Genomic DNA, 27574 nt, shown 5'->3' with positions numbered 1-27574 from the left:
AATATCTAAATTAATAAAAAATTTTATTATATTAATTATTTAGTTTAATATATAATACATATAATAATAACAAATTCTCTTATACATAATAGATTGAATTGTATTTATTTATGCTATTTATTCTCAATAACATTGTCTTTAATTTCAACGTGGATACATGCCATCACCTTTACTTTTATAAGTGTATACAAGTAAACTCCTCCAAATTCAGAAAGTAGAAACAGTTAAAAAACTATTAAGTTGTTAATGACAACTCAACCGTTTGTTACACTCAATTAGTTGAAGTTATTAGCAGTACCTTAAGAACACAAATACACTATAAATACCTGCATTGTAACCCATGATGAACCACTTCTTCTTCTAATATACAGAACAACACTTTCTCTCTACCCTTGATTTCTTTTCTCTATTCTTGCTTTTCACGTTTCATCTTAAGTCTCTGTATATGAAGTGTCTTACATTTTTTCTTCCCTTCATCATCATTATCTAAGTCAAATCTAAAGCCATCTAACATTCAATTTTTTTTTTTCACTTAAGTAACAGTAGTTGTACCAATAATCATGTATATTTACTCAAAGTGATTTTTCACCAATTTTCATCAAAAATTATGCCGATGCATCTATATAGTTAGACGATATATATATATCTATAAATAAATTTTAATTTTTTTTTTCATGTCATGCAAAACTAATAAATTTTAAAAATTTTCCACTATTATATTAACTGCGACATGTTCGTAACAACGTCAATGCCCTTTTTATCTTTATAGGCCACCGCCATATAAAACCTTTTTTGCCAAAAATTTATAATTTATCTACAATATTCTTTTATTTATTTATTTTTGTTCATTTTGTTTTACATAATTTTTTTTATTTTGCTCAGCAACTTATCTACAATATTATCACATTAATAATCAACACTACCCAATATTATTTCCTTTACTTTTAATGTCTATAAGACCGAAAAAAAACTATTTTATTCAAAACAAACAAACCTATTATGCCTAGATCTAAAAAATGCTATGCCTGTATATTCGAACGGCTCCCCACATTACTTGGGCATTTGACTAGCCTAATTGAACTCTGGCTGCGATAAGCTACACATTGTCTGTAATTAATAAGCCATCATGTTAGTATAATAGCACTACAGGTTAAAGCCTTTGTAACACTACAAAATTAAAAACTCCACCACACATTTTTTGATTTTATATCTTAATGGACATAACAATTGAAATTTTAGTCTTCCAATAAAGTTATTAGCATACCTGAAATTTTTTCAGTCATATAAATAACCTCGGGCAAAAGGTTGGACACGTTAAGTTCCATGTGGATCTTAGTTAATGGCAGCACGACACAGCAACTATATACAATCATGCATGAAGTGGCACAAGTGCACAACCCATAACTGATTTCATCATAAGCTATTAAGCTACCCTCATGGTTCTTCCTCTTGCCGGGTTTTGTTTGATACATTTGCCAAACCACTATGGCCCAAATCATCAAATCTTTGTAGTATATACATACATGTGGGCCAAACTATACTTTTGAATCTTGTTAACAAACATTCAAACTTGGACCAAAAACAGAAAAAGACAAGCTAAGAATATTCACTAAACACATATCTAAAGTTGTGTGTTAAGTTATATGAAAAAAAAAACCTAAAGACTCTTATTGTTTGACAAAAAAAGGGCATACTTTCCAAATTTCAGTTTTTTAATTGAACATATATATTTACCAAAAAACCGAAAATTAAATGAATGAACATATATACCCGTATACACAAAAAACATGAACATATATACAGAAATAAAAAAGAGTCATTGGTTGATTTAGTGGTTAGTTCACTAGTCTGTTTAAATAAGTGTGGTAGTTTTTCTGACCAATAATAAATTTTTAATTTCTAATGGCTCTTAACATTTCTCTATTTTGATAAGTCATTAAGTATATTTTTTTACTTAGGACAAACTTTTTTATATTTTTTACATTTTATTGATTACTTTTAAACTTAATTGGGAGATATACACATAAGTTATATACAAAAGTGATACATATAAGGTATATAATAATGTATATGCATAATAGTAACAACGATGATAAATTAGTAAATACGTTAAATACCATATTTTCTTACCAAAATTCTGACAATCACATAATTTTTTAACAGCAACTCTACACATACATACAATATTATATGTGACAGATTCACAGTGATCCATGGTGATGAAATTACAAAGCATTAAAGAATGTATAGAAGATAACCTGCTGTATGCGTTGGAACAAAAAAAAGGGACATATCTACGTGTTGCATGAATTGAAAGAGGACTCGTTGGAGTGACGGTTATCTTCATCATCATGGTTTGCAGCCTTTTTCTTGATGAACTCAATGCAATCCGCTACGGCTTCGCTTTGGTGAGAATCGTAGTTATTAGGTCTAGTGCTGCGGTGGTTGTGGTGGTGGTTGGCGCCTCTTCTTGAAAGCGCGGACACCATCATCAAGCGGAGCACTGCTTCCCTAAAACGCTCCAACAAGCTTATTGGCGTTGTTGGACGTTGACTTTTGTTATTATTCTTCATCCTCGGCATGCATTGACCCTTCATCATCATCATCATTTATTCCTTTGAGATTCACACTAGAATCTATATATGTAGCATTGATTCGCAAATATATGAAAATTTTATTAGCTAGTTGTGATTCACAGGCTAAGCCTAGTAATATAAGAAATTAAACTTATTAGCTTCTTGTTTAGTTTCTTTAATTTCTTGAGTGCAGGAACATGTTATGCATGAGTACAGCGCACACTTAATTACACATAGATTAAATTGAGGTTAAATTAATCTTAATTTTGCATTACGTTACTATTTTCATTTTGTCTTTGACTGCCTATCCTCACATGCTTACATGTGCTTTACATCTTAATTAACATCTATTACATACAGGGTCGTTGAGTATGGAGCAGATTTTTGTACAGGTCGGATTAATTGCGGGTTGACAATCATATTCGATTAATTATTGAAACTTATATATGTATATTTGTATAAAAATATGTTTTAGATATATATTGAACTAAAAATCTCTTATTTGGTGTAAAATATATTTGTGTTATTAATTTTAGTAAAGACTTTTTATATAAAATTAAATATTTGATGTTTTATATTATTTATAAAATGATTGTGTATGTTATATGTGGAATAATTGTGTTGTTTGTATTGAATTTTTATTTTATATGCTCATTATTTATATTCTGATCTAATACTATGGTTCAATTTAAGTAAATCAAAAAAGTTCAACTTAAATGTTGGCCTTCACCACTTATCCGACCTCTTTTGAAGAGATCGGGCTCTACATAAGCTCCTCACCAAAAGGTCAGGTTCGACACAAACTAGCAGATAACACTTATTTAAATAAGTAACTACTCCCTAAAATTTCTCATCCACTTTAAGAAGCAATATCTCAACAACCCTAAAATAAAGGAACGGTTAGTCCGTTATCCACCTTCAGAAGTGGAACTACTCTAATAGTGATTATTAGATCACCACTATAAATACACTGACATACTCAGATAACACGAAGTTCCAATACGTTCTAAACCTGCTTGCCTCATTACTAACTTAAGCATTGGAGTGTCTTTGCAGGTACCACCCCCACTCTTTCATATATTCAACTCGGAGACCCCCTTCCATTGACGTTTAGGTCGATCCTTCAAGCCCAACCTACTTATATCAGATTACTCACGTAACACTCATCAAATTATATAATAATATTATAATTTTTTATAACCGACGAATAAAATCGAATATCCATAAATTAAAAATAAATAAAATTAAAACTGAAATATTCTCAATCTATAAATAAAATTAAAGTTGGATCTAAATTCTATTTTATTCTACTCATTATCACATATTAAATTTAAATATTACACCGTTTATCTATATAAACACAGTTTTCTTAATTTCTTTTATGCATCGGCTTATAATTGAGTAACAAGCCCTCATGAGTAATTAAATTTGGATGTATTATACGTACATGAAGTAGTAATACTGTACTTTTAATTGCCTGGAAACTGGAAAGCAATAGATAGAGAAAAAAAGGCTACATGCATGACAGGAATTATCATTATTTATGATTATACGAACTAATGATGTATGATGGTGACAGAGAATGGTTTGGCAGCTGAGACAGGGAGAGATGAGAGATGGAGTTGATTGGTTAAGTGTGTAAACCTTTATTGACCACTGGAATTGATGTTTGTGCGACCTAAGCACCAGTCCTCTTTTGTCTTCACATTAGAATTTTCAAGACAAGAGTAACATGCCTTCACATGCATCTATATATGTTTATATTTGACCATCATCATCATTGGGTCTCCTCTCTCTACATGCCTATTAAAATTTAGGTGTTTGCTACCTTGTCTAAAAGTTAATATTTAATTTAAAAATATAAAAATTAATAAATTTTAAATATTTAAAATTTATAAATAAAAAATATTACAAAATTAGTCTAAAATTTATCATTTTTAACTAATACTTAATTTATATTTTATATTTGAAGAATAAAATTTTAAATTTTAAATTTTAATAATATAAAAATAATATATTAACTAAAAATATTATTAATATTAATAAATGATATTGGTTTTCTAAATTTTTTTATTAATTAATTAACTCTACTATTATTAGTATATTAATTATTTTTTGAGATAACTTAGACATATTATCAGGACCCCACATGTTGATTTATGTGCTAATAATAATTGAAACATTGTTTAATAATAATAAATATTATTAGATAATTAGTATTTTTTTTACATTTAAATTAAGAAGTCAATTTTTTTAATATTAAAGTATTGATTATTTAATAGTCCTTTACGAAGAATTATTATGAGTTTATAATACGTAACAAAATAATAAAGTAATTCTATTAATTTATTTTGTGATTAAATTTTTATTCAAATAACATAGATTAAATTTAAATATATGAGTAGCTAAAAAATTTTTTTCTCTTTTAATAATATAAAGACGCTATGTGTATCCATTCAAAATTAATGTTTGCTATTAATTTTTTTATCAATAAATATTTAATCTAAATTAAAATAAATCTATTTGCAATTTTTTGCATTGAGAAATTTTTCTCTGAGAATTAGACACATATTTGTGTATACACAGGTAAAATAAAACTTTTTTTTGTATTTTTGTCAAATTAAAATCTTATAAATTATATCACAACTTAATTAATTTGATAAAATAAAATCAGTTAGAATTTTATCCAAACTTAAAATACAAATTTAAAAAGTAAAATAATTAATTATTCTTATTTTTTATCTAATATTCTTAATAATTATATTATTATTATATTCGTGGTACTAGTAAATAATATAATAATATTTTATTTAAATTAATATAATTATTTACTTAATCAAATCAAACTAATAATTAAATAATTCTTTAGCAAAGATTAGAAGTTTAAAACACTCGTTAGTATATAACTTCATAGGTTCAATACTAAGTGGGTAGTAAATTAGTTATATTAAATTTATTATTAATTAAGGTTGGCATCTAGTAATATTTATTGACGATCCGATATTATGAAATAATATATTTTTATTAAGAACTAAGAAAAACAAAGTATAATTCCTTCAATCTTTTCAATTGTTAATTAACCCTAAGAATATGGTTAATTGTCAAATCTAATTTATTATCGGAAAAGTATAGGGAGCCAATGGTCTAAGTGTACAATGTGTACAATAGAGGTTTAGGAAGTATTAGAGATAAGATCATTAGTGTTACATTATCCTGTCAGGTTACGCTTTTGGGATGAGTGGATTCATGACATGGTATTAGAGTTCTAGATTCGAAAGGTCAAAGGTTCGATCCATGGTATTAGGATGAGTGATTTTATGACATGAGATGTTTATTATCCATGGTATTCGGATGATTATTCTGGATAGTGTAGGTGATGTTCATTTTATTCATGGACCAAAGGTTTAGCCCATTGTATACATTATACATTTAGGCCATTGGCTCCCTAGCACTACCCTTTATTATCATTATTATAATAAATTGTGAAAGATTTATAAAACTCATTTTTTTATTCATTCAATTTCCTTGACCAATGTTTTATTTAATTTAGTCATTATAATGATAGAGCTCAAACTCTTTATCGAGAGTTGACAAATTTTTTATTAACTAATCATTAATACTACAAGTATTTAAATCATACTCAACATTCATTCATCTAGCTAGCATTCTAGGATATTAGGTGTCCAGAATAAAAGTATAATAAATATATTGATAATTACTATGATAGTCACAGATCTTTACTACCATGATATATATAAAATTTAATAAATAAAATATATTAATCTTTATCCAATAAATATCATTATATATATAGTGATTTATCTAAATAATTAATATCTTTTTTAATAATTCTTCAAAAATAATTTATCTTTTAATAATACGATTGCTTCGTTAAGGATCTTATTGAATTAATTCTTTAGCTGAATAACATATATTATAATAATAAAAAAAATTTTAACATTATAATAAATTGAATTGTAATCCTATTACTTGTTCTCAATATTTTAATTATATTAATTAATATTATATTACCTAGCTGCAGGAAATGATATGGTAAATCAGGTATTTTCCTATATGAAATAAATTAAATTACTATGTTATTCATATTTGTTGTTTGTGATCAAAATCAACGTGCAAAGTAGTCGTGGTTGCTTCTTGAATTCTTTTTGGGCTGAAGAATATACAGCCCAGATCCGTTTTAGTTCTCTAATCTAACTCATTTTTGTTTCAGGCTTTGCAAAAAGGTCTTCCGTTATGTTGTTTGCAAATTCCTAGTATCGTCCCATGTTCTAAAAATTGGACCCCAATCCAAAATTAAACCAGTTTTAATTATTAATTTATTAATCTAATCAATTTAACTATTAATTTAATTAAAAAATAATTTGAACAAAATTTTTACCATAATTTTAATAATAATTAACAAAATTTTAGCATAATTTTAACAAATATTAACTAATAAATTACAATTAATTAATCATTCAAATTAATTTACCTTTTTCTAGTGAAAGGTTGATCACCATTTTAATAAGTTTTTAGTATAATTTATTTCATTTTTGATAGACTTTTAATAAAATTTTAATAAAAATTAACAAAATTTTCAACACAATTTTAATAAACATTAACTAGCTAAACTATAATAAACTAATCATTCCAATCAATGATTCAATCCAAAACAAGAAAATAAGTTTTCCTAAAAACAAGTTGTCTTTTCTTGAATGACTTTTTAGACTCGACCTTCATTCTCAAAAACAAATTTCTCTCTTTTTCGAATGTTGATATGAGTTTTCTTGACCAAAATTTTACCCCCTCGAAGATAAATAAGTCGGTTTTTAAAATAGGAAACCTGTATACAAGCCATCTTTTATAAAAGTTAATGGGATAAAGTGGGGGTTGATTTGTACAATCTTGTTGCTGATATCTTCCGCAACCCAGATAAAGTTAGTCAGTTAAACGACACTTTGATTACCCTTATTCCTAAAGTTGATTTTGTAATCAATCTGAAGCAGATGCGTCCCATAATCTTGTGCAATGTCTCACATAAGGTGGTTACTAAGTCTCTTGCTACTTGGTTAAGGAGAGTTATGGATAATCTTGTAAGTCCTTCGCAATGCAGCTTTGTACCGGAAAGACAGAGCACTGATAACATTATTATCGCTCAGGAGGTAATTCACTCTATGAGACTAAAAAAAGGTACAAACGGGTTGATGGCCATAAAAATTTATCTGAAAAAGGCGTATGACAAGTTGAAATGGTCATTCATCAGAGATACCTTGGAGGATATAAGACTTCCTTCTCACATTGTTAACTTGATATGCACTTGTATCACTTCTGCTAAAATGAGAGTTCTTTAGAATGGCGAGGCCTTGAAAGAATTTCAACCTTCTAGGGGCATTAGACAAGGAGACACCCTATCACCCTACGTTTTTGTTCTTTGTATGGAATGACTGTCCCAACTTGTTAATGTGGCTGTTGAACATAATTTCTGGACACCGATGTGCATCAATCGAGAAGTCCCTAAGCTTTCGTACCTCTGTTTTGCTGACAACCTCTTTTTTTTCTGAAGCAAGCATGAGTCAAGCCAAAACTATCAAAAGAGTCCTTGATGCTTTTTGCACAAGTTCGGGGCAGAAAATTAATAATGAAAAATAAATATTTTCTTCTTCAATAACGTGGGACACAGTGTCAAAAGCAAAATTAGTACTTTTCTTAATTTTTTAAGGACAGAAAACTTGAGTAAATATCTTGGTGTTTCCTTTCGGCACTCCAGGGTTGTCAAGGAGACGTATAAAGAGGTTGAGACTAAGATTAATGCTAGACTGAATAACTGGAAGGCCTCTTCCCTGTTGCTTGTAGGGAGAACCACCCTAGTGACATCGGTCCTTTCTACTATTTCCAATTATTCAATGCAAACTGCTATCCTTTTAATTTTTACTTGTAATTTTATCGATTGCAAATGCAGGAGCTTTATTTGGGAAGATTCTGACCAAGCTAGAAAGATTCACCTTGTAAATTGGAAAACTGTAGGCAACTCTAAGAAAACAGGTGAGTTGGGTATTAAACACGCCAAGGAAAAAGAATGATATCATCGCCTCGGTTGCAAGGAAAAAGAATGACTCAAATCTTTGGAAAGGAGTACGCTCCTCGTGGTAAGATGTTCAAAAAAACTCCATTTGGCGTATTAGAGATGGCACGTCGATAAATTTCTGGAAGCACAATTTGATCCTCATTATCAGTCATTTAGATCAGCATCAACCTCAGGTAAGGAATATGGATGAATCTGGGTATCCGCTGATGGACTTTTTTTGATGTTTTAGGGTCCTGGGTGTGGCAAAGCTCAAAGAGTGGATCCCCAAACTGGTGGTGCAAAGGATCATGTCCTTATCCCTACCGTCACCTTGGAAGTCAAAGGATGTTTATGCTTGTGCTTTGTTCCCCAACGAAACTTTTAACCTGAAATTAGCTTACCAAGCCATCCATGAAGTCACTGGAACTAAGGATCATATTTTCTCTTTGATTTGGAAATGGAATGGGCCCGGAAAGAACAAGAGTTTTTCTTTGGCTGGTGATTCACGAAGCAATACTCATCAACGCAGAAAGAAATAGAAGACACTTAACTCCTTCCTTCTATTGTCTGCGGTGCAGCCACAACATGGAAACCACACTTCACATCCTGCGTGACTGCCCATTTGTCGTCGCTGTTTGGAGGAATTTGCAGCCAATCCCTAAAGTGAGAAACTTCTTCAGATCAAGCAAGAGAGATTGGATGATAAACAACCTCTCGAGCCCCCACGACTGGCCAGTGTTTTTTGGTGTAACTCTTTCTTCTCTTTGTTTTTTTAGAAACAAATTGATCTTTAAGAGGGAGAACACCGACCCTGCAGCGGTGTCAATGTCTATTAGAGCAAGAGGTAATGAAATCCTTAGTACTCCATTCAAGAAGGTTATACACAGCACTAGCAACAATCATATGGGACTCCTTATCAAGTGGCATGGTCCACATGAGGATTTCATCAAGGTCAATGTTGATGGATCCTTCATGACTAGTTCAAATAATGTTGCGTGTGGAGGAGTGCTTCGAGATAGTTTGGACAGGTTCATTAAGGGCTTCTCATGCAACTTTGGGAGTTGCTCTATCATGCACGCTGAATTATGGGCTGTCATTAAAGGCTTAAGCATTGCCTTAGCTTATGGGGTCAAGACCATCATTGTGGAATCAGATTCTATGATGGCTATCAACTTCATAAGAGATGATTGCCCAGGATACCATCCCTGCTCCCCCTACTGCAAGACACCAAAACACTGCTAGACGTACCAATCAGATCCACTGGAAACATACCTTGCAATAGGCAAATAGTGTTGCTGACCTCCTCACCAAAAACGGCCAAGGACTCCCTCTCGGTCTACATATCTTTGAGCATCCTTCCTCGGACATTGTTCTTACTTTACCTCTTGATAGTTTTCACTACAAGAAACAGTGTAATTATCGACGCCAAAAATCGACGACCAGATTTTTCGTCAATATTTTTCGACGGTTTGTCGTCGATAAAATAAAAAAAATGATCAAAAATAAAATATTAAAATCGATGACCATGTCGTCCATTATTTTTGCAACTTTCTAACACGTTTCCTTTTATCGTCATACTATCGGCAGAGGGGTGGGTGAAAATTATTCTTTAAAAAAATCGATGGAATGGTCGTCTATTTTAATAATTAGAGTAATTACCCAATTCGGTCCCCAAGGATTTTAAAAGCAGACATTTTTGTCCCCAAGAAAAGTTAATACACAGATTAATTCCCATCATTTTCTTCCGTTAGATATATCAGTCCCCAGTCTATTTTTCGGCGTGACTCATCAACGAAATTGCTGACTTGGCACGTTAACTCGTACACGTGGCCGTTAAGTGTCCATGTGTGTAAAAAGGACAAAACAGTCCCTGGGCTTGTTAATTAAAAGTTTAAAACACAGTCCCTGGGCTTGTTACGCCCGATTCTCACCTCTTCTTTCCCTCCATTACTCCATATGTTTTTATCCTCTCAAAAAGATATGAAACCCCATAATTCACTCTTCAATTTACATAGAAACCCTATACCCCTGTAACTTCATCTCTCACATCACCCCATCACCGTCAACATTAGGACTCCATTAATCATCGTCACAACCGTCAATTACTTCGATTGTCTTTGAATCTCACAAAGCGTTGTGGTGGATGCCACGATAACAACGAGGTTTTCACTGAATACTCATCACATTGCAGCAGGTGAAAACATAATCTTCGTTAGGATAATTTATAGGATACAATGATACTTTACTTGATTAATCCATTAATTTTGTTGGATGATTAGGGTTTAGTAATGGTAAAAACTTGTGAATTGTAATAATGTTTAGTCTGTATGGGTTCATTTTTGTTAGAATAATACATCATGTTCAATAATAGTATATTTGAGTTTGTAGTTTTAATTTTGTTAATGCTAGTCTATTTTAATTCTGATGTTAGATGAAATATTTTGTGGTTCCTATTTTTCACCATGGAGGTCACTTTGTGCGAGATAATAAGGGTGTGTTGCTATATATTGATGGAAAAGTGGACAAATTTTCTGCAATGTACATCGACTTGCTGTGTTTCTTTGATTTGAAAACTCTATTCAAAGGGTTGGGATATCATGATTACAAAGCTATGTATTGGTTTGATTCTTCTGCCTCTGAGCTTGAGCCTGGATTACATCCCATTGAAGGATATGCTCAAATTAATGAGTTACGTATGTACAAAGAGAAGAACAAAGAGAGTCCAGAATTTGAGTTATACTTTGATCATCCAATAATGTTAGCTCCACTTGAGAATGAAGACCGTAATTTTGAGTGTGATCAATCTAATAGTAGTGAAGATGGGTGTGTGGTAATAAAGAAGAAGATTGTTGATGCGTGAGCATCTTTCCTATCTTTTCCTAGTGAATTTGCATCTAATTTGTTGAGTTTAATAAAGAATTAATTATCTTTTAGCCAATATGGATGCTACTTTGAGTGTTTTGCAATTTTATTTATTTTAGGTAGCATTCGACTGGATTTGATGGTGTTTCTGCAGCTCAAGATTTAAAGGAGATAGCAGCGAGGAGCGACGCGTACGCGTGATTTGGAGGTATCCATGGCAACGTGTACGCGTGACAGACGCGTATGCATGAATTGAAGATTTGCTCTGCGACGCGTCCGCATGACTTGCGGAAAAGATCATCGACACGTACGCGTGACATACGCCACGTGCAGAAAATGCTAGGGAGTGATTTTTGGGCCCCATTTTAGCACTCAAGTTAGGCGCTGATCCAGTGAAGCCAAGTGGTCCCCACGTTACAAGACGCGGAGTAGTTAGTTAATTCTGATTTAAATTCAAATTTAATTTTAAAATAGGAAAAGATATTATTTTTAATTTTAAATAATTAGATTTTAAATTTATTAGGATTAGTTATAACTAGGAATTTAGATGCCATCATATTGGAACTCTGTACATTTTACCAGAATCCTAGTTTTCTTATCTGAACCATGAGCAACTAATTCTTCATTGTTAAGGTTAGTAGCTCTGTCTATTTGTATGGATTGATTCGTTTGCTCTTTCTAATTTAATCTATGTTTTGATTTATATTTCAATAATTGTTTTCGTTCTTTATTTTATGAATTTGGGTAGAACGGAAGTATGACCCATGTTCTAATTGAGTTCTTTTAAAACTTGAAAAAGCTCTTTACTTGAACAATAGCTTGAAAACATATTATCCTGAATTTCTAATTGTTTGTAATTAACGGGATACGTGACATATAATTCCCTTATTTTTGGATAATTAGGATTCTTATGGCATATAAACTGGAATTTGATCATCACCCTCTAATTGGAATTAATTGACCAAAGAATTGACAGTTAATGAATTTTAGAGGAGACTAGGAAGGTCTAAGAAATTAGGGTCTAGTCACATATAGTTTTCCATGAATTAAATCTTGCATGATTAAAATAGTTAGTAAAAAAAATCAATTCGGAAAAATAGATAACTCTGAAACCTTAACTATCTTCTCCATATTTTGTTCCCAACTCATTGCTGCTTGCTTTCTAAAATTCTGAATTGTTGTTTAATGCTTTTTGAATACCAAAACACTCTTTTCTGTTTGTCTAACTAAGCCAATCAATCAATCATTGTTGCTTGATCCATCAATCCTTGTGGGATCGACCCTTACTCACGTAAGGTATTACTTGGTACGACCCGGTACACTTGCCGGTTAGTTTGTGGGTTGTAAAATACCGCACCAATTGTTAGGTGTGAAAAAAAAACAGACTATAAAGGAGATATGTGGAAGAAGAAGACAAACAAGGATATTAAAAGTAGGACCCTAACTACAAAGAAGAATCAATTGAGTAGCAAGAAGGCTAGTGTCCCAACATATGGGAGGAATATAGATAGATCTATTGTTGCTGGCTCAAGTGGTGCTACTAGGCTTAGTGCTACTGCTAGGCCAATTGGTTATGGGCCAATCGGTGTTGGGTCAAGTGGTTCTGCAAGGCCTAGTGTTGCTGGTGGGACAAGTGAGGCTGGTAGGCCTAGTAGTACTACAACAAGATCTGCTAAGCCTGGTGTTGGAGTTCATGGCATTAATGTTAATGACGAGGATGAAGAGGATGAAAAGTGTGAGGAGGAGATAGAAGAACCTACATTTGACTACGAGTCAGAGACATTATTAACTCCTGAGAGTTCTGAGGATGAGCGGGAGAGATATGAATTTCCACAGTTCAATGAAGGGGCTGGATTTGGTGAAGTTTATTTTGAATTGGGGATGAAATTTTCAACCATCGAAACGTTCAAGAACGCTTTAAAGGACCATGTGATATATGAAGGGAGAAAGATAAGATACATAAAGAATGACCAAAGAAGAGTTAGGTGTGACTGTGAGTATGGTGTTGTGAGGATTAGGAAACCCAGAAAATCAAAAAATCAAAAAGAAGAAAATGTGGAGGATGCAAATGAAAAGGATAAAAATGAGCAGAATGGAACTGAGGAGAATGTGAATGTCGAGAATAAGACTGCTGAAGGAGGTGATGCTTGTGAAAATGTTAATGGAGATGCCCAAACTAATAAAGAATTAGTGATGCTGGAATACTCAATAGTGGGATTGCCAATGATTCACCTTGTCCATGGCTTATATATTGTGCATGGAATACTCAATTGAAGAGTTATCAAATAAAGACTTATACCCCTGAACACACTTGTGCTAGAGAATTCGGCAGCAACATACCAAGTCAGAAATGGGTGGCAAAGAAGCTCGAAAAAAGGCTCCAAACTCAACTTCACATGACCCTTAGTGAGGCATATGAGCACATCAAAATCGACTACAATGTCATAATAAATAAAAAGATGGTATACAGGGCTCTGAAAGAAGCTAGAGTGCGTTTGATTGGCAATGAGAGGGCACAATATAGTAAGTTGAGAGAATACCTGGTTGAGTTGTTGAGGAGTAACCCAGGGAGCCATACAATTTTGGATGTGACACCAATTTTCCAATCACCTCCACTATTTAGCAAGTTATACATTTGTTCAGAGGCATGTAAAAAGGGATTTAAAGCTGGGTATAGAAAACTAATCGAACTTGATGGATGTTTTTTAAAGGGTTACTTTGGAGGTGAATTGTTGTCGACTGTGGGTCAAGATGCAAACAATCACTTCTATGTGATTGCATATGCTATTATGGATAGCGAAACTAAAAAAAGTTGGAAGTGGTTCCTTACTTTGTTGCAAGAGGATCTTAGAGATCAATATATCCATGGGTGGAATTTTATCTCAAACCAACAAAAGATAATATTGTTTAAATTTACTCGAAGTTGTTAAAATTTTTCTTATATTCCAAATTAAATCTTATTCTTAAGTCTATCTATGGCTGATTGAGAATTATTGAGTTATTTTAAGTTTTCCATGGCTATTTATATTTGTTATTTGCATTATTTTAAGCACAACAATAACTGATTGAAAATTGTTAATTGAGTTATTTTAAGTTTAGCTTATGGAGAATTGTTGAGTTACTTTAAGTTTTTCATAGTAGATTTATATTTGTTATTTCATTATTGCATTACTTTAAAAACAATACTGATTGATTCAAAATTGTTAGTTAAGGTCTAAGAGGGATTCTATTTAGTCCATGATTTAAATTTGATAGCTCAAGATTTTTTGAATTTCATTACTCTCTTGATTAATATGCAAATTCAAAAAATCACATCTGATTGTTCTGATAATTATATATATTGTTATTTCTTCCTTTTTCCATCCTGACATGTTCAAATGAAATAAAGGAAACAAAAGTTTAAAATTAGGTACATTGTAATGATTGATCCTTAATTTTATATATTAAGATCTGATAATACATAGCTATGTCTAAATTTCAAAATATTATTACTCTATTAATTAACATGATTGTTCTGACATAAAAATAAAATAAAATACAAAGATGTTATGCTGATTTGATAATTTCGTTGTTTAATTATATTATTTGGCTTAGGATCTATTGTCTGCATTAAAAGAAGTTATGCCTCACGCTCATCACCGGAATTGTGTGAGGCATATCTAGAAAAATTTTACGAACCGATACAAAGATAAACAGGTTAAAAATATTATATGGAAATGTGCTAAATGCACTACTGATGCAGAATTTCAAGCAAGCATGCAGAAATTGAAAAGGATTAATGAAGAAGCATGGAGCTACCTTGCAAAATTCGAGCCGACATGTTGGACCAAGGTTTATTTCAGTCACGGGCCAAAATGTGACAACCTCACCAACAACACGTGCGAGGTTTGGAACGCAAAAATAGTGAATTATCGTTCTAAACCGATTCTAACGATTTGTGAGGAACTCCGGTGCTATATCATGAGGAGAATGACCAAATACAAGCAAGTGTTAGAGACACACATAGGCACTCAAGTGGCTTCTGCTAAACAAAAGAGGCTTGATGACATAATGAAAGGTGTGAGATATTGGCACCCAGTTTGGGTTGGTGACGATGAGAGGCGAATCTTTGAGGTGCAACAAGGATCTACAAAGGTTTCTGTGAATTTGTCTCAGAATAAGTGTACTTGCAACGCCTGGCAACTAATTGGTATAGTTACCTGCCTTGAGAACTATTAAATTTCATTCATGGAATTATTATCTGCCGCTATTGAATGACTTCTGCTTTATAGGTCTCTCGTGTGTTCATGCACTTGCTGTCATTGCTAGAAGAGGGGATAGACCTGAAACATATGTGCATCCACTACTGAAAATTGGGGCAGCACTAGCTACATATCAACACTGTATTCAACCAGTTAATTTGGAGGAATATTGGAAGAAGACAATGTATATGAATTCGATTCCACCAAAGTTGAAGAGGCCAGTAGGCAGACCAATGAAGAGAAGGAGAAAAGAACCATTTGAGATTAAAGCTAGCAGAACTAATGGCACCAAAGTGAAGAAAATATTTAGGGTCACTTGTAGCAAGTGTGGAGAAACTGGCCACAACTACAAGACCTGCAAACACCCACCAGCAACAACAACTAGAAGACCATCCAATCCAAATAGGAGAACAACATCGAGAGCTGGTTCTAGTTCTGGAACCTTAAACCAAAACGCCGAAGAGGTCAACGTCTCTCAATCAGCCCCACAAGCACAAGTAAAACCAAACCCAACCAAGTTATTTTGAGATCAATGTGGTGGTATTTTTTTCTTTTTTATTCGACTGTAATTTGATTTGCTATTTGGTCTCTTGTAGAGTGTAAATGTTAATGCGCATCAGGTTCTGTCAGAAACAACAAATTTGGGTTTAATGCCTAATGTGGTAAGTTAAAAAATAGTGAATATGTGTTGCTTCTAATACAGAGGTTTATAATTTAACAATCTAACAAGTTGTTACTCATTATATGCATGTAACTATGACATCACCATTGTCGCAAGGTTAGGCAAATTTTCAAGTGCCAATTCCACCTAGTGCTAGAGCCAAGCAACCTATCATCAGGCCGTATAAACCACCCCCATTCAGTCGAGCACTCCACCACCGATTCCACCATCTACAACAACTGGAGGGGTCTCAGCTAAAACAATGGCAACTGCCAGTAAGGATACTGCATCAAGGATGTTTCAATTTATTCCAAATCCTTATTTCAAGCATCCAAGAAAAAAGTGATCAATGATGCATGCTAAATAAATAGCATTAGGCTTTTAGTGTCTTAGTTTGAACTGTATTTTGATGATCAAGGATGAAGACTTGAAATATTCTTAATACTCTATTTTGCTATTATGATGTTAGTTTTGGATGAGAGATTCTTGTGTAGAAAACTCTCGATTTTTGGTTGTTATTATGTTTTCATGCTATTGTATGCATGAAGAGTCCGTATTTTAACACTTTCTAGTATATTGTTAGTTTGCTACTATCACATGAATAGCTTTTTTGAAGTTTTGAATGCTATTTTCTAAAATATATACTCTACAGTGATTTACTTAGTATTAGAAGTATAGATCTATTATGCTGTTCCATTTATTAGTAACTATCTTTATAATTTGTGTCAACTTCATAGATAAATAACATTAAGAAGTCATTAGGTGCTTACGTTTTGCTTAATAATGCAATGAAGAATTTCTTAACAAACATACATATTGAAAAAACTTGCTTTAACTTACTACCATTCAATCCAAAAAATCATTACAAATGTTCTTGCAACTCCATCACCAAAATAGCATTTAAATATTGAACTAAAAGCAAACCTACATATAATATATGTCCAATCTAAATCTCTTACAAAGCAACAATAACCATTGCCATGGCCAGAGCTAACAATGCTACAACCATGAAAACAAACACTGCATTGAAACCTCTACTTTTCGAGTCAATTTTTGAGATTACATTTTGATAAACCTCTAACATATCACTTCTACTCTGCAACTCTATTAGTTTTTGTCTCAAATTAGCATCTTCAATCTCACAAATGGGTGGTACATTAGACAGTGGAGGTGGAAGCTGGAGGTGGAAGCTCGAAACACCAGCAGAGCAATCGCAGTATAGATGACAATGCCTATAATGCTGAAGTATGACCTCTTTCTCATGTGAAATGAATATGTATTCATCATTTTATAGCCAGCACTTTCTATTCAACAAAGTTAAAATTTTTCTAAACAAAAACTATTTAGGAAGATTAGTTAAAAAAATAAATAATGCATATGTTTAAAATAATAAAAGTAGTATTAGCATTTTGCATTATGGAAACTCATCAAAATGTCACCTTTGAATAATCTAACAGCATCATTCTTGTGCTAACTTCATGGCAGGATTCTTCTAGGCTATTACTATTACAACGCTCATCAGAATGACCTCAATGCCATTAAATCGAAGAGCTGAAGTCCCTGCTTTAGAAACCCATATGCATAGGAGGTCAAACACAGAGGTGTCAACTGGTTCAGCGTCAGAGGAGAATTTGGGTGACTGGAGAAATCGTGTACGAGACCACTACCACTGAAGAAACCGTGTCTCCTTCCATGGCAATTCGAAAAAGACAAATTTCCTTTACTTGGCATCATCGAAACTGAACCTAGATGTGTCGATTCCTGCAAATGAAGAACTAGGGTTTCATGAGAGTTTCAAAGATGAAGAACGAGGAAGGAGGAGTATTTTTTATATGACTACATTTTTAATTAACAAGCTCAGGGACTGTTTTGTTCTCTTTGCACACATAGACACTTAACGGCCACGTGTGCGAGTTAACGTGCCTAGTCAGCAATTTCCGTTGATGAGTTACGCTGGAAAATAGACTGGGGACTGATATGTCTAACGGAAGAAAACGATGAGGGATTAATCTGTGTATTAATTTTTCTTGGGGACTAAAATGTTTGCTTTTAAAATCCTTGGGGACCGAATTAGGTAATTACTCTAATAATTATAATATCTATAGCTTTTGTCGTCGATAAATTTAGACGATGAAAATCTCTCCTTAAAATTAAATGAACAATGTAGATTTATTATATAAAATAGACCATTAGAATATCCATTTTTTATTTAACTAAAATCGATGATACTACCGTCTATTTTTATCAAAAGAAATTGCAACCGTTTTTACTTCCCGCGTCCCTTGTTTCATAAATTTTACCTCAAAAGAAATGTGTTTTACTTCTCCATTTCATCCACCTTCCCTCTCTGCTGCCGCCCTGCCATCTTCGCTCCGCTGCCACTGCACCTTCGTGGATCTACTACCTCCGCGCCTGTCGTCGCTCTGCTGCCGTAGCGCCGGTCGTTGCTCTGCTGCCCCCGCTCATCGCTCTGCTGCTCCCGTGCATGTCGTCGCTCCGTCACACTCGCGCCACTGTTGCTCCGTAATCGACGGCAAGGCGGTGGCGCAAAATATCATATCTGAGATCGCGGAGGAAGTGCGCGCTCTCTCTCAAAATTACGGCAAGGTACTCAATCCCGATCCCAATTCCAACTAGCCTAATCAAAATTGTTAAATTTGTTGTCAGATTCAATTTTATTTAACATCAAATAAATAAATGAAGCAGGTACCACTATATCGAAAGAGGTGCATTTGATTTGATCTTTATCATTCCTTTAGAGCTTGTTAGAAAGCTGTCACCTGCACCTCTGCAGACTTATGGCCTGTTCAACATGCTCCGTCTATGGCGTCTTCGAAGAGTTAGTGCATTGTTTTCAAGATAAGAAAAAGAGCTTTACATTAAAATGCAATGTATATTTGGTTAATAATAGATATTATGCTTTTTCTCAGGTTGGAAAAGGACAAAAGCTATAACTATTTTTGGGTTCGATGTGCCAAACTTATCTGTGTAAGTTTTATAGTAATTCATACTTTGTTGCTTAATGAAGATGATTTGGATTTGTATATAGGAATAAGAAGATAAATATTTGTGTGATTTATTCAGGTTACCCTGTTTGCTGTACATTGTGCTGCATGCTTTTATTATCTTTTCACGGCTCGTTATCGTGATCCCAGAAGGACATGGATTGGAGCAACAATGGAAAATTTTCTTCGGCAAAGCTTGTGGACAAGATATGTTACATCTATTTATTGGTCAATTACTACCTTAACAACTGTTGGCTATGGAGATCTGCATCCAGTTAATTCAAGAGAGATGATCTTTGACATCTTGTACATGCTTTTTAATTTGGGACTTACTGCATATTTGATTGGTAACATGACTAACTTAGTTGTCCATGAAACAAGCCGAACCTGAAAATTTGTAAGTAAATTATTTAATACATGAATGAATTCACTAATTTGAATGATTTGAGTATAACTATGATTATTTATTATTAATTTTTAGAGAGACACCATACAAGCTGTCTCAAATTTTGCTCAAATGAATCAATTACCTGTTCGTTTGCAAGACCAAATGCTTGCTCATTTGTGATTGAAGTTTAGAACAGACTCCAAAGGGTTACAACAACAAGAGACACTTGATTCTCTTCCTAAAGCCATCAGATCAAGCATTTCACATTATCTCTTCTATTCTCTGGTGGATCAAGTCTATTTATCTCGAGGCGTTTCAAATGATTTACTCTTTCAATTGGTAATGAAAAAATGTTCTTCATGGCTAGTATTGATAATTACATCAGTTACTTATAAAATTTGCATTGGAGACTTACATTTTGATTTATTTATTCAATCTTTAAAGGTTTTAGAGATGAAAGCAGAGCATTTTCCTCCTCAAGAAGATGTAATCTTACAGAATGAAGCTCCAACTGATTTCTACATACTAGTCACTGGTGCTGTGGTAATTGTCCAATCTTACTTGAATTTCACGTTGGACAAATTTGATTCTCATATTATGACCAATATCTATGTGGGTTTGATTAATTACTCGTTTGGGTTAGTAAGTAAGAACTAAGAAGATGCACTGAAGCTTAGCTTAGTCTTCATTCAAAACTATTTAGTATTAACGTCTACGGAAGTTGCTTTGATGATGCTGCTACTAACTCTCACTCTATGGCTTTTTGAACACATTCATCACTATTCAACTTGACTACCATTTTTCTAAGTTTAGGGCAATCAATCTTTATTCTAATCTAGTCTAGTCTTTATCATTTAAATTTGGAGGAAGGGATTACTCATTATTGTTGGTTAAGTTTTTATCAACAACCAAAGCTATTTGTTATAGTCGCTAGACTGATTGATAATCATTTTTCACAGACTTATTTAACTTACTGCTGCAAGAGCATTGAAGAAAAGAAACAAGAACACAACAATGATCCTAAGTTGTTTTGTCCTGAGCTGCTACTAACACCACTAATTAGCATGATCTCTAGATTGCAGTCTTCTTTATAGTTTTATTGAAGTTTTTTAGATCTCCATTTGAACAAAATCTTAGGTCTGTCAATTTTAAAATTGTTGCATTTCTTAAGTTTTGCTAGTAAACAATTTTGCATGTGGTAATGTATAAAGATTGAAGTAAATTGTTGAAGCCTTTTGAATTGACATCGATTATGTTGTTTTTAAAATGCAGGATCTTACAGAGGAAGAGGTAGGAATTTCATGTTTGTGCAGAGATCAAAGAATTTGATCAAATTTGAATATATTAAGGTATGTATCTGAAGATATTATGAATTTTTATTTTAATAAATATATATGTTTAGATTAATCTCAAAAAGTTAATCTAAATTGACCCTCAAAAAGTTCATCTGAGCTAGGTATAGAATACCGTTCATGTTTATTCATTCATATAAATTGTCCACATTCTTTTATCCTTTTTTTTCCCTTGCATCTGATTGAGCCTTTTCTTTTCTGCATATAAATTGTTCATGTGGCATCTAATGATTTTCTTTAATTTTCTGTTTTACCTTTTAATGCAATATTGGGAAGCAGCCCCCACATCAAAAATTTTGAAAAGCTGGAATAAATATGGTTGGTAGAGACGGAGATCGCGGCCGTGGCCGAGGCCGAGACCGAAAGGAGAGGCCTAAGCTTTCTACCGGTCACCCTTCTTGACTTGCATGCGGATCCATACACTTTTGTTGGGTCATCATCAGGCACGACTGCCCCGACTAATGGATTGCAATTTACTTTACTTTGAATATTTTGTATTATTAGTGGATTGCAATTTAAACGAATATAAGTCTAAGTTTAGTTATTTATCTTGTTTTGAATCTTTATGTTAGAGGATTATTTATTATTTTGATAAGTTTGTAAACTCATTATCTAATATTTAGTATAAATTTTATTTTTATATTTAAAAGTTTATTTGTCTTGTTATCTAATATTCTGTATAAATTTTATTTCTATATTTAAAAGTTTATTTGCATTAATTGTTTACTATTTTTCAAATATAAAAAATAATTAAAACATATAACTATTAAAATCGATGCAGAGTTGTCGCTTTTTAAATTTAAAATAGAAAAAAATAAAATAAAATATAGACAAAGAATTTGTTGATATCTAAATAATTAAATCGACGGCAATGTTGTCAATTTTATTAAACATATTATAAACGAAAATATTATCGATTTTATTGAACTAAATATCGACGGCAACGTTGTCGATTTTAGTAAGAAGTTAAAATTTTCAAACTCATATTATAGATAGAAACACTGTCGATTTTATTAAATTATTATCGATGGTTAGACAAGCCGTCAATTTTATTAGAATTTTGAAAAATCGACAAGCTTGATAGCGACCACTTCCGCCGTCCATTTTGCTATTGAATTTTAATATTATCGACGGCTTAGCCATCAATTTAGCAGTCGATTTTAATAATATTTTTTGTAGTGTTTGATTCTTATAGATTAAGAGGATGTAACTAGTTTGTTTTGAGGACTTGTCTGTTTTCCTTTTGTTTTAGTTTGTTTTGTTGCTGCTGGGTCCTTGACCCCTTTCCCACAAAAGAAAAAAGTAACTTACTTTAAATAAAGCAAAATAAATAACATTTACTTAAGAATTTAATTTAACTAACACCTAAAAGCAAACCCTATCAACCCTTCTTAACAATATATTCATCCAACTAACATGTGTTATATACTAGTTTTATAAAACTACCCTAACTATAATTTTACATACATGCTCTAACATAAATACAAAGACAACAACATTAACCTCGAAGTCAGTTGCCCTCGCAATATGTCATGTCGCGTTCAGGAGGTTGATGTTCGGATCATGTGCATTTGCGTGCACCATACTCACCTAGTAAGTCAATAATATGATTAGAAAAAGGTAGAAGTAGGAGAAAATTTGAAGAAATGGGTGAAAAACAACTCCAAACGAGATAAGACCCTTACACAATACATGTATAAACATGATACGGCTATGTTGTTTTGTGTCTTATCCGTTTACAGTGTAAATAAGATATGTACGATCTTATTTTGTTTGCACTATAAATGAGATACGCCATACAATGCATTTTGATTAAAATGCTACAAAATGTATATTTGAGTAAATAAAATATTTATTTAATTTATTTTAAAAAAATCCTGATTTTTATCTCCTTTATGAAATAATAATAAATAGATAAAGATAAAAATTTTAAATATTTATTTTAAAATAGAATTATCATTATTAATTGTTAGTCTATTCTTTAGTGGTTTTAGTTTTATTTTAAATATTTTTAAAAACAGAATTATTATTAATAATTGTTAGTTTGTATTTTTAGTGATTTTGGTTTTATTTTAAATGCTGACTTAAAAAATAGAATTACTACTAATTGTTAGTATATAATTTTAGTAAATTCAATATAATTATATTTGTAAAATCTATTTAAATGAAATAGATATGTAATAAATAATAAATAAGTATTCAAATAGTAGGTAAAAAGGTTGAATTTAATGTCAAAATTGAATAAATGTGACAAAAAAAATAAAAAAAATCCATCTTGGCAAAGCAATGTTGTATTTGCACTCTTTAAATCTCTTTTTTTCTTCTATTTTTTTGTTTAAGCTAATTTGACAAAATTTAAGTTTGGCTTAAAACTGAATTTTATGAAGATTAGGTTTAATTTACTACTTCTCTTATTAATAATTGAATGTAATTTTAAACTCAATGATTTATCAAAATTCATAAAAAATTGTTATATACAGATAAAATTCAACCACTAAACTAACTATTATATATTTATAAATAAATACATATATTATTTATTATTTTTAATATATATTTTATATTTTAATATATATTTTATAAGAGTGATTAATTTAGCAAAAAAAATTGTATTAATAACATGATCGAAACTTTTAAGATAATTTAAACTTTCAAGTTACAATATAACACACTCGCGTATGTTTGTACATATCATCATCGTCAAATACACAAATTATTTTTAATCATAGAACTTTGAGAAATAATTATTTTTTAATTTATTTAAATAAAAAGTTCTTGTAATCATAGGATAGTATTTAACTACATGAGATTTAGGATAATTTATTTATTTAAATTATTTGAAATATAAAATTAACAGATTATCCTAAAAGAAAATTCTCTATAATTTTATTCTTCCACTTTTTAATATAAATCATGGAAATTATATAAGATTTACGTTTCAACATAAAACCTGGACAAAACTCACGATTTATGGAACTCAGAAATATGCATAAATAGTGGCATTATCCTAGTTTGATTGATTTCAAAAAAGCTAACCTAATTCATGGCGAGATATCAAGATTTATGAGAAAAAAACAACTATAATATAAAACTTGATAAAATGTCACGATTTATAAGGACAAAACTTACAAGCTAGATGATTCCTAGGATTTAGCCACCTGAGGAATGAAATTGCATATAATCTAGCTACATTTTAGTAGTGGCATAAAAATGATCTTGTTCATCATTATAGAAATAATTTGGAGGACTTCACGTATCTTGGTACTTCATTGTCAATGCGTATATTTACTCCCTGTTTACAGAAAAACTATGTTAAAAAGAGAAATCGAACTTGATTAAAGTTAAAATTTTAAAAGTAAATATTACAAAGTAAAAGTTATGAATTTGGGAATATGATAATAATAAATCTATTTGTTATTTAGTTATTTTAATTTTTTTTATTATATTTTTTGTAAAATTAGATGATATAGTTTGAGATTGTCATAATTTAGGGTATAATATTATGATATTTTAAAAAATGATGATGATATGAGTACAAGTAGTTAACTAGTTATGATCTAGACTAGTATTATATTATCTTGTAATGATAATATAATGTGATTGTGGATCTTACAACAATTTTTATAAGTCAAATTTGATGAAAAATGTTCAATTATTTTTTTTAGTGACTTAATTCAAATAATTTAGATTATTTATTGACACTAAATAATTAAAAAAATTGAAATTAATTTCATTCACGAGCGAGAAAATTATTGTAAATAAAGAACGAATTATATATTACAAAAAAATCGTTGTCAAAAATTACAAAAGACAATGGTATTAAAATCGTTGTCAAAGATGATTACATAATGATAATGGTATTAAAACCGTTGCCAAAATACGACACCAATGGTAACGCTTTAAAACCATTGCCAAAACACGACACCAATGGTAACGCTTTAAAACTGTTGTCTTATACGACTATAAAATGGCAATGATATTAAAATCGTTGCCAAAAAATGACACAAACGGTAACGCTTTAAAATCGTTGGCTTTGTGAATAATAAAACTATAACAGTTTAAAACCGTTGTCTATCCAGTTACGGTTTTAAACCGTTGGATCATTAATGAGAACGGTTCTAAATCGTTGCTTATCGAGTAACAGTTCGAAACCGTTGTTTAAAATTTTCCTTCAAAACCATTGTCTATGCCAGTAACTTTGGCAATGATTTTTTTTGTTACAGTTGCCTTAGGTAAAAAACCGTTGCCTATGAACATTGATAACGGCCGCATATACCATAGGTCGAAAATCGTTGCCAAAGCGTTGCCTAAAGTTTTAGGAACAATTTTTCGATCTACGGCAACGATTTTTAACTGTTGCGAAAACTCTTATTTATTGAAGTGAAGGCCTATTAAAAAAATTAGTTCCGAAAACGCACTTGAGGTTTAAATAATGAGCTTGAAGAAGTGCAATTTGTGGCATCACAAATGAGACATTGTTCAATGAAGCAACTTGTCTTGTTCCATTGACACACGTAGGGCAAGGATTCATGCCTAAACCAATAGCATAAACGAGGTTTCTATCAAATTTGGGAGGAACAAGAGCAAGATATTGATTAGAGTTTAAGTTTCTGAGTTTTTTGTTGAGACCCAGTGCAAAAACTGAGTCATTTCTAGCAGGAAGTTGAAGTTGAAGAAGAAAAGAGATATATAAGTGTTTGAGATGCCTTATTGGAATATAGCTGTGGTAGTTTTGTTGTCAACTGAAATTGGAACATCCATAAAGATTCTTTGTGGCCATGAAGTACCTGTTTGGAACAATGTTGGCATGAACTAAAATGTTTGTAGTTTATCCTAGTCCAATTAGTATGGAATTTGTGGTGAATGATTTTGTTAAATTTTAATGGATGATAGTTGATGGTGTTTTGTTAAATTTTTTGAAATAATTTTATTAGTGATTGATGATTTTTTAAATATTTGAAATTATATATTTAATTTTTAATAATTTTATTTAATATTTAATTAAACTGGTTGAATTATGATCGAACTACCAAATCAATGAACCAGTCACTCTACCGGTATATTAATCGGTTCGGTTCTCACAATCTTATTTGCAGGTACCATCCTCTACTTTCTCACGAAGAATTTGAATGGCGGCACCTCGACTCCAACACAAGTCGGACGTTGTCTTAGAAGGTGTCTGGATCTCATGTTCATACCTAAAAGCAATCCAATTTTAAATAACTTTCCAAATAAAAGTTAAACTAAATCTCAAAATAGATACAATTTCCTATAAATTAAAGCGAAAAGCGATTAAAAAATTATTATGATTAAATGATTAGATTTAAAAACTATTTAAAAGATGAATAATATTTCTCTTTTTTCATAACCACTAACAAATTTTGAAAAATATATTCTTAAATGTTTTCAAAAATTTTATAACTTTCAAACTTGTAAACACAAGTATACATATTTTTTATTTAACAAGTACAAAATAAAACGTTTATATTTAAAAAAAAAAAAAACAAATATTCCTTCAAAAAGGTTTTAGCAAAAGCAAGTCTGCATCTTATCATGCATCAACGATCAAACTGGCACATGTCTTATTATGCACCTTGAATTGAATTCTGATCTCTCTCAAGAAAAGACGTACTTGCAACAAGAGGAAAGGACATTGCATTTGCATATTTCCATGCATGTTCATAATCCAATTTCTCTGGCCTAGCTACTTATTATATATTAGCTAGTAATATTGAACAAAAACTACTAATAAAACTCTTATATATTAATAGTGTGTGTAACTAATGAGTATTGATTACAATTTTAAAATAAATATTTTTATTGTATCAGCTACACAACTATTAATATTCTTGTGGAATTCAAGTATTAAGAAATTAAAAAATTATAATTACTATTTCTACTATTATTAATCTTTGAAACGTGTAAAACAAATCAGCGTTACATATAAAACGTTAGATAATATAAGAGCTTTACATGTCTAAAATTATTATAATTATGGAATTTTTAAGAAAAATATGGTAATACACTTACAAGTAATTACACGGTTAAATATAGTGAAAATTTACGTACAGTTATTTTTATATATAAAATTATTAATTGAAAATAGTTAGATAATATGATATATTATGTTTGACTAAATTATTATCTAACGACTCTTAATTATTAACTTTACATAAGAACAACTATATATAAGTGTTTTATTTCAAAAAAAAAAAAACTATATATAAGTGTTTACCATTAAATATTTATTTGTTATCCATCTATTTCTTTGTTTTAAATGTTTAATTTAAGATTTAGTCTGAATAATTCTTGTACTTTAGTTATATTTATTCTATTTCATGAAGTTATTGCAGAATAAATAAATTTGTGCAACGCAAATGTAAAAGAGGAGGTTAACTTCTAGTGATATATATGGTGATATATGA

General features: G+C 31.2%; 1 pseudogene; it reads left to right on the top strand.

The window, feature by feature from the left end:
• Nucleotides 1–18714: 18714 nt before the first annotated feature.
• LOC107488032 (potassium channel AKT1-like) lies at nucleotides 18715–21126 on the top strand (annotated as a pseudogene).
• The last annotated feature ends 6448 nt before the right edge of the window (nucleotides 21127–27574 follow it).

Source organism: Arachis duranensis, chromosome 5 (genome assembly GCF_000817695.3).
Source record: "Arachis duranensis cultivar V14167 chromosome 5, aradu.V14167.gnm2.J7QH, whole genome shotgun sequence".
Classification (NCBI taxonomy): Eukaryota; Viridiplantae; Streptophyta; class Magnoliopsida; order Fabales; family Fabaceae; genus Arachis; species Arachis duranensis.
The sequence above is the reverse complement of the archived record's forward strand: the minus strand, read 5'-3'. Positions and strand labels throughout refer to the sequence as shown.